This window comes from Seriola aureovittata, chromosome 14 (genome assembly GCF_021018895.1).
Source record: "Seriola aureovittata isolate HTS-2021-v1 ecotype China chromosome 14, ASM2101889v1, whole genome shotgun sequence".
NCBI classification, from domain to species: domain Eukaryota; kingdom Metazoa; phylum Chordata; class Actinopteri; order Carangiformes; family Carangidae; genus Seriola; species Seriola aureovittata.
In genome coordinates, this window is record NC_079377.1 from 19,740,029 (window position 1) to 19,749,041 (window position 9,013).

The following is a 9,013-nucleotide window of genomic DNA, read 5'->3' on the forward strand; positions in this document are numbered from 1 at the left end:
GGAGGGGAGAGAGAGGAGGGGGGGCGGGGGCGGAGAAGGGGGGGGGCGGAGGGGGAGCCGAGCTGTAGTAACAAAGATCCTCTATTGAGAAGATGTGTCACCCTGTGTTTTTTTTGTTGTTGTTGTTTGTTTTTTTAATAAATGAATAAAATGAAATAAATGAAAGCAAATTAAGAATTCAACTGGCAGTAGCATAAAAAGTGTTCAGATGATTTAAGCTAAGCATTCAAAAGTAATACTTAGGTCAAAGTGTGGAAGTGTCATCAGAAAAATGTACATAAAGCAAAGTGAGGCAAAAGAGCACAACTGTCCAGAGGCCCCAAAAGCCTCAGGTTAACTCCATATCAATTAGGTCTACATAATTTGATTCATCAAAAATTTGTCAGAAATTAGTCCAAAATCATCTACGCAATATCTACAAGATCCATAATGTGGCCTTGTGTTATAGAGAAACCCTGTGTCATAATCTATGTATTATATATTTTATATTTTGCTGATTTATTGCAATGTTGTTGTAACTAGGCTGAAAACTTCAGCTGTTGTTGTCAAGAAATCAATACTCTGAAAACTTTGGGCAAGGTAGTACGGAAGTATCTTAAGGCTTAGGGGTCAGTGTGAAACCTTTGACCTGCTGGTGGCACTACAGAAACAGTTAGGGGTTCACCAAAGTCCTTATATGGTTCATCCTCAGGGAAACATGGACATCTGTACAAAATTTCAAGGCAATCCATATTTGAGATATTTCAGTCTGGACTGAAAATAAAGGGAAATAAAAATGAAAACTGTTTCGCAAAAGTGGGTGTTTATCATCTAATGCAATTTAAGACCTCATGTGAAATTTATGAGCTATATTTCTTTATTTCATACATTACTTTTATCATGTCTTTTATTTGAAATAATTTTAAAGGAAATACTTTTTCTCTTTCAATACATGGAGCCCTCAAAAGAGAGATAATAAAAACAATGTCGCCATCCAAGCTGAAGCAGTAGAAGCAAAGAACTTTAATCCAAAAACACCGGATCCTACAATTCCCATAATGCAACCCAATAGCATTAGACTGTAAAACCCTCCCTGCCTGGTAAATGCCCACATCCTTAAGGTTACATGGTGAAGTTCCTAAGTTCATAATACCTTTGTGAAACCAAAGTAGTTCAGTATTTGTTACAATATTTCATTGGACTGTATTGTAATTTTTGAGACAGTAGACTGGATGAAAATAGGATGAATAAAAGCCAATCAAAGCCCACCTGAGAAAACATCAAACATACAAATGTAAAGCAGGAGGTGACCGTAGCCTGTGTTTATGTTTTCTGAAACCAGAAATTGTGGGCAGAGTGAGTCCTCTTTCTATTTTCTCCTCTCTGGCAATAGAGGTAGAGGTGGGATGCAAGCCACGCGAGATCTTTTCTGCTGTGCCAAGAGCTACAGATCCAGATTCAGTTTCCCCATCTTTGCCTTACATCTCCACTCCATGCTCTCAAAGGTAAAGCTGACACCAGAACAGCTGATAAGAGCAGCATCCTTGATGGACCAAGCCATGTAGTGGGATGTGATGCCGCAATATTTTAATATTGGCACAAAGCAATGAGCTGCATGCCCACAGTGTTATGGTTTTTATTTCATAACTGGGCCTCCCAAAAAAAGAGGAACTCCTCTAAATGTAGCATCAGGAGACAATAAGGATTTGCACCTTCTGCTGTTTGTTTTCCTCCCTACTTTAAACCAGGTTATAAATTATATTCAGCAATTAAATCTTATTAAAATCTTCTTGTTTAACAGGCACCTGCAGTTGATTAAAAAAAACTCCTCCTATCAAAATAATTCTGTACATTTCATTTGAACTTTTCTTTAGTCTTGCAGATTTTTTTAGAGCTGCAACAGTTTGTCGATTCATGGATTAGTCAACAAAAAGATAATCATCTACTATTTTGATGATTGAATAACAATTTTAGTCATTAAGCAAAAATGTCAAATATTTGCTGTTTCTAACTTCTCATATCTGAGGATTTGAAGCTTTTTCTTTGTCACTCATGATTGTGAACTGAATATCTCTGCTGTCATTTGCTGATAAAATCATTAATTGAAAAAAATAATCAGGAGATTACAATTGATGATAAAAATAATCGCTGCAGCAGTTCTTTCGCACAGAAGCCTCTCCGGTGGTTGGCATTAACTTTGTGTTTCTGAACTTGTCGCTGGTGATGACATTTTGTCTTGAAGCAGAGAGACAGCAGATTTATTCATGAAATGTGACATTTGTCTGAGGCTATTTTAAGACTTGAAGGGACAAGATTTAACATTTGTCCTTCAGAGATTGACCTATGTTTAAATACACATTAAAGACCTTGCACACTCTTTCTTTTCTTTACGACTCACCTATAATGTCCAGTCACTGTGACATCACACTGTGTTAGCGTCACTCTTAAAGCTGTTTGACTGTGACAGCGCATTTGCATATAGGCTATCACCTTCACACCTAAATGCATATGCCTTCACGGGTATCTTGTAACACCACCTCTACCCGCCTCATCAGGAATACCATCATCATCCTCACCATCATCATCATCATCATCATCATCACCATTGCTCTGTTCACAGTGTTTACATTTTTATGGAGGTTAAATGTTTTTAAGACACCTGGCTATCTTATTTTACCGATCAGTCCTTACCTTCTCACTGATTTGCTGTTGTGGGAATTTAAACATATAGTATTGGTTGCTATGTGTTTGTGAGTGATCCCAGCTACACAGTAAGGTTACCATGACAAGCCTATGTTACCAACAAACCTAAAAAAGGTTTTATTGCTCATAATTATAAAGTTAATTCTTGACCTTAGAAACAGCGGTTGAGAAAACAACCTCACCCCAAGATCAATTTAGTCGCTGTTCTGGAGCTCTTGGTCAGATCACATGGTCTTCAGCAGATTTCATAGATGATTGCAAAGGAGCTGCAGGAAGGTTTAGCTGACCCAGGAGTGGTGGTGCACTGTTCCACTGTGCAGTGCTGATGCACAAACAGGGTCTACATGGAGGAGTCATCAGAGGGAAACCTTACTTGCAACCTCACCACAAAAGTCTGAAGTCTGCAAAGCAACACCTGGATAAACCAGTCATTTTGGGAATAAGTGCTGTGGGTGGATGAATCAAGCTTTTTGGGCAACAATCATCAAAGGTGTGTTTGTAGGGGCAAATTCTGGATACAAGACAGCCTGAAAGAACCTGAAGTGATCTGCAGGAAGAGTGGTTAAAAATTCTTAAGTCAAGAGTAGAAAGACTCGTAGATAGTCACAAAAAGCGTTTGCGAGCTGTGGTATGTGGACTGTCAGTCGTGCCACTCTGTCCACAAGTCACCCCGTGAAGTTTTCTCACCACTGCCAGTCATCTGATGACTAGCCACCTTCCTCCACAGCTGTTCTCGGTTCAGTCATTAGCTCCCTACTATAAATAGAAAGCTGTTTGCCCTTTCGTTTGCCAAATTATTAATTCTGCTATGTAGCTATTGTCTTCCTGCCATTTCTGCCTGCTTGTCTGTTCAAGTATGTAACCTTGCCACCCTTTACTCAATGCATTCATTGCCTTTAAAACACTTCCATTTTCTGCTTCCTGTTGCCAGTACTACAGACTGTAAAACTGAAAGGTCGACAAGAATTTTCTTGATAAAATAAACAGTGGGAGGCTTGTTTAATAAATGTAATATTTCTCTCTCTGTGCTAAATAATGCAGTACGGTGTATTTTAAATGCTCAGTATGTGTAAATGCAAACATGTGAATTTCCTGTCTCTTCTTTTCCTCTCTGCCATGCCACTGAACTGTGAGTGAATATCTGGAACGGTGTTTAGAGAGCATTGCTGGCGATTAATGAGTGTTTGCAGTGAGCACAGGAGCAGTGCAACCAGTTTCTGCCATAATTACAGGGAGCCGCTCTGATATGAAAGCCTAATTAGCGAGGGTGCAGAGGTACCGTCGTGGTAATTGCTGAATTGCTGTGTTTCTCTATGATGTGCCTGTCAGATGAGTCTTGAACAGGCTGTACAGTGGCAGGTTTGAAGGGTGGGTGGTAACAGTTGAGTGTAGAGCAGCAGTTTCCAACATGTCAGGCTCGTGACCCCTTAAAACAAAGCAGTATCTACTTGCAAACCTTTGTCGCAAGTTGCATTTCCCCAAGAGTTCTGAGCAAAGTGGTTTCCATTCTAACCTGATTGTGTTGTTTGAGTAGGGTAATTGTAACTGGTATTAAAACCAGTTAAAATGTTTTTTTTGGCCCTACTGTTAATCATCTCGAGTCACCACCTCTATGCGCTATCATGCAACCCTTTGCAACCAGTGGTGTGATAGACCAGTCAGTTGGGGAGTGAGACATGGGGATATTTTTCCTTGAATCTTGTGATTTTTGACAACTATGGGGGATTTTGCCTTCTATAAAACAGTTGTAGGCTGATTTCCATTATTCTTAGACTCATTATTTTTAAGTTTGATTACTTTTTCACTAAAAAATATGGTGGATTCAGTGTTATTTCACCAGCTTATAACTCCTGCCTGTGTGGAGACAGTATTTGAAACAGCATTTCGTGGCTCATGTTGTGAAATAAAACTGTAATGCTTTATTTAAGGTAAGTATAATTTATATATATATATATATTACTACTGATGGTATGAAACTAAATTTGATGATTTTGTCTAAAGCTGGAGGTAGATAGTAGATTGCTCTGGCATGTTTGGCCAAAACTGGATATTGTACAAGATGAAGCCGTTAAAATATGTAGCGGGGCATTTTGCACTATTCCAGTACCTGCTGTACTGATAGAAATGGGAGCAAAATGGCTTGTGCATACAGTTTGCAACACTGGCGCTGCACATCGTCGTCCTTGCAAAGATCAGTCCTGATGATGTGACCCAAATATTTTACTTTGTTCACTACATTTAGCTCTTGCTCTGCCATAAATAATGAAGGAAAAATTTGCTTCTGATCCTCCCTGGTTTTAACAATCATGACAACACTCTGTTTAGAGTCAAATTTAATGTCATACTTCACACCATAACTTGAGCATACTCATCATCAGCGGGAATCAGATGGTTAAAAAGACCATCCCCCATCATAGAGCCAGTCTTACACTCTTAACTTTTTAGAGACACCGTCCAAGTACAAAAGAAAACAGCTGATATTACTCCCTCCAGCTAGACCATATTGGTCACTAGGAAAGGCGTAGATATACTCCCCATCAAACTTGTATGGTTTGATGTGAATACCAAAAATGCAAGATCTTATCATATATGGGGGGACCCCTCACTCTTGTAGTTTTCATTCACATACTATGGAAAGCCAACTCTGACTTTGTAAAGCTTAATATAAATGAAATAGATACAAAGGAGGGGAAAAAATGACAGTAAACAAAATGACAAACACTCCTGCAGTACATAGCATGACAGGGTGGGGTATTTAAAGTAGTCCTACGATGTGCAATATGCTCCAAAAGCTAAACCTCCTTGTAGTGATGATACAGTAACAGCAGTGCTGTGGAGCCAAAAGGGAGTGACTCATTCAACAAGAACGTTTTCAACTTGACTCATGGCTGCTCTGCGTATCTTTGACGAGCCCCTCCTGCCTCATGCTGAACAGTAACATCACAAGACTTTTAATGTGAGTGTGTGTGTGTGTGTGTGTGTGTGTGCTGTGACCACTGTCATTCCTTAGCACAAACACCCAGGGGTCAACCCTTCCTATCTGCTGCTGAGCTGCACTGAGACAGTTCATTAGATCCCATTCAGTAAATCTTTTTTCAGGTTTTAACCTTAAAAGTTTCTTTTGGGAACAGTCTGTCATGTACAGCACATTAGAGTAGATCTCTTATCATTTTTTGTCAATTACTAAATTGTCACATTGTCCCAAGTAAGCATTTAATAGTACATCAGGGCTATTTCAGTGCTTAATGGGCTGCAATTTACGGTGCAAGAGACTCTGGTGAATGTGTCCCCATCGAGTCGTTGATACCCCTCTGTCTCACTGAGTGAGCGTTGAGAAAGTGCTGCATTCACTTTCAGTGTGGAACAGTTGGTAGAACAGAACAGTGTCCATCACAAGAAAATAAAAAAAGTTATATTTTAAACAGTGTCATGAGCCTATTGTGTTTAACATCACGACTTCACCAAAGAATCTTCAGATGTGAAGTTAGCCTTACCTTCAAATGATTATCCAACAGTGGATATGACAGCTCCCTCCCACATACTGGATAGCACTGTGTGTTCATGTGTGTGTGTGTGTGTGTGTGTGTGTTTGTGTGACGACTCCTCCGTGATTTATATCATCTGACGGTGCCTTATTTCTGCGGGCCATCGCAGTGTACTGGGAATCAGATGTGTGGGCATCTAACCATTGTCTTCATCAGTTCCTCACATGTATGAGACTCTGAAGGTGTCTGAGCAACATCGCTACTGTTAACCCGAAGCAGTCTCATCTAATTTCATCACAGGAGTCTAGTTTGGATGGTGTGAGGTTTTCTTTGTGCCTGCACGTATACCAGAGGTGAACGAAGTGCCTTCAGCTTCAGTGCTCCTTGGAGGGATGTCGTACAGGCCATGAACTGTGCAGATGGATATTCGTTGAGAATAAAAAAGCCCCTGGTTGTTAGATTTCCAGTATTTCTCATGAAGACTGGTCACAGAAAATGTTTTGATTTAGCAAAACTGTGTGTGTAGGAAAGAACGAGTCTCTGACTCGCTGCTCTGTATTTTTTTTTTTCTTTCTCTATTGCAACTACTTCATTTACAAGATAAGAGTCTACAGCTCTGTGTCTTAAAACAATAGTCAGGTGCCCATATAAATGTTGAAACTGTCACAATCTGACCCTTCATGTGAACTTCCTGTTTCACTTTGAAATTACGTTCCCTATGTTTCCGTTTTGATTTCACTTCCGTTCTTTGTGGGGGGTTTTTCCCGCCATTTTTCTGTTACACCTATGTCTCATTAGTTAATTAGTTCCCTGTGTATTTATAGTCTTGAATTGTGATCACACCCCCTGTTCATACAGACCAAAGAAAGATTTCAATCTGAGCGATGGAGGGACAAAGTTCAATTCTTGTTCTGTTCTCAAATGAATTCAAAGGTCTATCTAAAGTTTCCCTAAGGTCCCTAAGTTGATCATATCAAGTGGATATCTTCCAAAGTTATGTCTTTTTAGTATAAAATTGCCTCTTTGCATTTCCCCGTTGAGCTGTAGTAAACAAACAGCAACAAAAGGGGGAAATTTTATACTTAAAAGGCCTCAACTCTGACAGATATCCATGGATTAAACTAATTGGAAGGGCTGAAGCCTCACAGCTATTCGACAGACTTGACCAAATTACATTTACATTACATTTACTCATTTGGCAGACACTCACGCAAGCATGGGACAAAACTAAAGCTCAATGCAGAGAGCTTCGTGTAAGTACTACATCTGTTTAATAAGTGCAAGAAGATCAAGTAAAGAAGTGCACCGAAAGTGCATTGTAAGTGCTGGTTAGGCATGTCATGGTGTTTAAGGTGTTAGGAGAAGGGGTGCTCTTGGAAAAGATGAGTCTTCAAGAGATTGTTGAGGATAGAGAGGGACGCCCCTGCTCTGAGAGCATTTAGCTTGTTCCACCATTGGGGATAAAACACACAAGAACAGTCTATACTGATTCACTTGTGTCATATGGACAAACCTCATGGAGTTATAAGACACCAGTGGTGAAACGAATGCTTATTGTACATATAACATTGCATTACAAACAAGGCCTTTGTCTCCCCTCCCAGGGTTTTCTAATAAAATCTGCCAGAAAAAAGTTTCCCTTCCTAAAAGACAGCTGGAAAAAAACTCAAGTCAACAAATCCTCCAACCTGAACTAAGTGTACATGACTCATGAAACACTTGAGTTGCTGCATTTGTAATTGGGAGTCAGTAAATCAGCAGCAGCTTCTGATGTCATGTGTCTGTTTTGTCCACTTCCTACTGTATGCACCGTACTCATTAATAATACTTAAGCTGTTATCTTGCACCAATGCACTCAGGTACACACGTCCTTGCAGACTCAGAGTCTTTGCTAAACAGTGACGCACAAATCCAAGTGTGCTACTAACCACCAACCCCATCTCTTTGTGAATGGCTATTGAGTCCTACATTACTAAAAGCTAAAAGCTACAGTGCACAGGTGGTGTAGGAAATTATTTAACCTTTTTTGAAAACTATACTATTTGTGACCCACGTTTTAAGATTTATATCTTCAGTAGAAACGAGTGGAGACACAGACAGCGTAAGGAAGTCAAAAATTATTACGACAAAGTAACGCATTATTGATTTTGTTCTTTTAATGGGATTTGTTAACAAAATATAGAATACCTCCAGCCTCATCCTGTAAACATGAGGATTTTCCAAGTTTCATTTTATCTTCACTATAACTAGCTGACGTGTGTTATGTATGCACTGACGCTTTTTCACTAAACAAGACATCTTAATCTGATCTACAAGCACTTCAGACATGACAGCCCCCTGCAGCCCCTGGGGAACTCTCTCTTCCCTCCTCCACTCTTTTGATTCCACTGTACACCACAGAGCTCTGAGCAAAACACGGCTAATACTTCTAACTCGATCTTTCAAATGAGCACAAACAAGTGAGTGGGATGAGGAACAAAATGAGAAAGAAAGACGAGGGAGAGGGGGGTGGTTTTGCAGAGGGAATGAGCAAAGAGCTGAGGGATAACTGGAGGGAGAGAGGGTGACAGAGAGGGAGGAGGAGGAGGAGGAGGAGGAGGAGGAGGAAGAAGAGGAGGCAAACGTGAGAGTTGACCAGAAGGGGAAGAAATGGTGAAGAAAGACAGTTGAATATTCATTATCAGGCCACTGGGGAGAAATCTACTGTCTTTTTGCTACTGTGTGACACTAAAAGACTTCTACATCCACGCTCAACAATGCTGAAGCTGTTCACTGATCCGTTCCTATCAAGTTACATCAGCATCACACCTAATCAGACAGCATGAGCCCAAACTAATGCTTCCCAG